The sequence below is a fragment of the Polypterus senegalus genome, chromosome 16 (genome assembly GCF_016835505.1).
Source record: "Polypterus senegalus isolate Bchr_013 chromosome 16, ASM1683550v1, whole genome shotgun sequence".
Lineage (NCBI taxonomy): Eukaryota > Metazoa > Chordata > Cladistia > Polypteriformes > Polypteridae > Polypterus > Polypterus senegalus.
This window is the reverse complement of record NC_053169.1, coordinates 43,285,913-43,289,693: the sequence shown is the minus strand read 5'-3', so window position 1 is coordinate 43,289,693 and position 3,781 is coordinate 43,285,913.

Here is a 3,781-nt window from a genome sequence, read left to right as displayed (position 1 = left end):
AACTTGAACTTGAACTAGAGGGGGTTCTAGTAATGATGGGGGCAGAAAGCTGAATTCTGGACTAGTTGAAACTTATAAAGAGATTTACGAGAAAGACCAAAGAAAAGGGAATTACAATAATCAAGATGAGAAGTGACAAGGCTATGAATGAGGATAGCAGTGGTGTGGGGAGTGATGGAGGGGTGAATACGATTAACGTTACTTAGGTGGAAATACGCAGATCAGGAGATGTTATTGATGTGGGACTGAAAGGTTAAAGTACTGTCAAGGATGACACCTGTGGGGAAGGGGAGACAGAGGAAATATCAATAACAAATGAGAAATGATCAGTTTTGGATAATGTTGATTTTGTACCAATGAGGAGAACCTCAATTTTGTCACTTGTTATTTAATTTAAAAAAGTTTGAAGAAAACCAGGATTTGATTTCTGCAATGCAATCAGTAAGTGAGGACGGTGGAAAGGAAGCAGAAGGTTTGCTAGTGACATAGAGCTGGGGGTCATCAGCACAACAGTGGAAGCTAATGTTATATTTATGAAAGATATTACCAAGGGGAAGGAGGTAAATAATGAAAAGGAGGGGCCCTAGGGCAGAGCCCACCCTAGGTGGGTAGATAACAGCAGTGGGTTGGGATGTGAAAGTTTTAAGCTGAACAAACTGAGTGTGGCCTTAGAGGAAGGATCTGAACTAGTCTAGTGGAGTGTGGGTAATGGCAATCGAAGATAATCTATTGAGAAGAGTTGTGTGACAAATAGTGTCAAAGGCTGCACTCAGATCAAGGAGGATGAGAATAGGAATTAAACCAGAATCAGCTGCCATAAGGAGGTCATTAGTAATTTTTATAAGTGCCATTTCTGTACTGTGGAGGGGACGAATACCACACTGTTCTGTTCATACACATTGTTCATACAGATTATTTTGAGATAAATGAGAATGAAGTTGAATAGCCATTATTTTTTCAAGAATTTTGGAAATGAAGGGTAGATTAGAAATAGGATGAAAATTACTAAAATTAGTCGGATCGGCACCAGGTTTTTTTCAGTATTGGGGTTATTGCAGCAGTTTTAACACTAGAATTACCAGAGGCCACGAGAAAACTCGTAAATCCGTCCCACTTTAAATCCATTCGCACCTCTCCCTCAGTGTCTTTTGTCCTGTAAATGTGTCAATTAAGACAAGCAGCAAGCAGCCGGCTATTCCATCCCCCCACCCACCGTCGCAGGTCAATTTGGAAAGAAGTTTCTCAGTGCTCAGTGTTTATTTTCGAGTGAAGTGCTGGAGCTTTACTGGGTTAAAAAGTACATCGTCATTTAGAATACATACATTTCATGTGTGTTCAGTGTCATAAACAATCTCCGTAAAAACGTTGTTAACACAGAAACATTTCTCATGTATTACTAATATTTGACAAAATGTAGACATGAAATGTATAATGTGTGAAACCTGAAATACAAATAGAAAATAAACACTTTCACAAAAGGTACAAGTATAATAAAACAACTGCACTTTTATTCAAGAATTTAACCAAAGATAAAAGAAAGCAGGATACAGTAGGCGGTTGATGTGACAACTTGCGTGGTGCAATGCTAAGAACTGCTGCCTTTCAATCAAGGTTGCAGTTTCAATATCAGCTGCTTCCCAAATTTACCATTTTCAGTAGTGAGCTACTCTTATTGTTTATATCATACAATAAAAACATACATTTGATTTGTGTCTGTAAATTTATAGTACTTGTTTGTAACGGTCAACTGAAATATGTGTATGTACCTGTAAGTTTGTACCTTTTCCCTTACTTGTTGTTGTGGTACACCTTTATGTTTAGGGCTGGCCTTTATACAGAGGGAAGGGAGTACCTGGCTTGGAGGGCCAACAGACTGTACAGGGAGGAGCTATCCGAATGTAAATAGGTGGCGGGAAAAAAAGTAGGTAGGAGAGAAGGAGGCCATAACAGAAAAAGGCACGAGGGAAAGGATTAACACCTCTTGGATATCGTCAGGTGAACCCGGATTCATTCCAAGCAAATTATTTTTCTTTCGGGAGGAAGGAATACGGGAGAGGACTTGACGGGCCAGCACAAGGAACTGTTAATCAGAACGTTTCCCGGAACAAGAGATATGGTCGGCGTCTCATTCACCACTACAGACTGAGATCAACGCTCCGTACAGATAAGATTTAAAAGACTATAAATCCATTGGTTTTTTTGTGTGTTTCCATTGGCTCATGTCTTTATTAGTAATGTATGTTTTTATGTGTTGGTGTTATGATTTGTGTGGGGAAGGGAAGCGCTGCAGCGTGATTTTATGTGTATAAGGTTTTGTTGTTGTCACAGTGATCCTATATATTGTCTGCCAATAATCATTTTTTGCTTGATCCTGCTTTCACTGGTGTGTTTCTATAATTGAAGTGGGGAAGTATTAAAGTAGTGTTGGTCACTCGCGCCCCGGATTTTTTTTTTTTTTTTGCTGCCTCTCAAATAGGGCAGTGTGTATTATAATCGTGCCGGATCTGAGAGCGGTACAGATTATTGGTGGCCCGTACGGGGAGCCGGTTGACTAATTTTCATCCACTGTATTTCATTTAGCCACTCACAAGTACCGTCAGAAATGTCGACTGAGAGCATTGAGCAGCGGTTTGCTAACTCTTGTGTAACGCCGGAGCGAGGTGAATTGCTAGGTCGCCACGTTACGGTCAAAGCACAAGAAGAGGTGGAGGAGGCAACGAGCCTGCTAGATACTTTATATATTTCGACGCCCAAGAGCCAGGGTCAGGAATCTATGGATGACGCACTGAACTTGCAGCCCCCATGGGCAGAGGTGCAGGTGCAGCTGGATGAGCTTCAAGTCCGGCTAGATGAAATGACTGAAGGGGCGGTAGCTCGGGAAGAAGCTCTGCATGGATACGTGGATTTGGCGGTTGCCGATTTACGGGAGTGGGTGCATGTACGTCTAAGAAGTCTGGAACAAAAGCTAGTAGACTGCCTACTGCGGCGCGATCAGCAATGAGAGGTAGAAATACAGGACGCGATGAGAAGGAGTATTACTACGTACTTTCAAACTCCACGCCGATCGACGTTATTGGTTGAAGCGCGGCCGTCCTACTCCTCTACTGCTGCAGCTGCTGTACGGCTGGAATTTCCAAAACTAGAAGCTTCCTGTAAATCGGCAGAGGTGCTTCAATTCATTGAGCAAGCAGACGCGTTTTTAGAAACTTCACCCATTAACGCTAGCTGAATTGATGGGCTTCTTGAGTATGTCTCTACAGGGACCAGCGCGCCATTGGTGGCAGGCGGAAAAGAATAATATTAAGGACTGGTTATCTTTCCGTACCGCTCTTTTGGAAGCCTTCTTGCCGGCTGACTACCAAACTGAAGTCGAAGAACAGCTCCTGGCTGCTCGGCAGGGTCCATCCCAACCCATTAGAGACTTTGTTTACGAATACCGGGTGCTCTGTCTAAAATGGAACCCCAATATGCCAGAAGACCACATGGTTAGACGCATTCTTGGTGCTTGTAACCCGCGGCTTGCTGTAGCACTTAGGGGCACGGTGAGTTCAGTACAGTCCATGGTAAAAATCGGTTCCTTGATCGAGAAGGATTGGGCTGCTATGAGGGGCAAAAAAGATCCTCCTAGAGACACTTCTAGCAGAGATGCACACAAGGGCAAATATCCGAAGGACAAGGACCGGTCAGTGGGGGCTGAGCTCACCATGTTAAGCGCACAGTTGCCTTTACTAGTGGTACCGGTAAGAGTGCGGGACATCATCGGGGATGCTGTCATTGATAC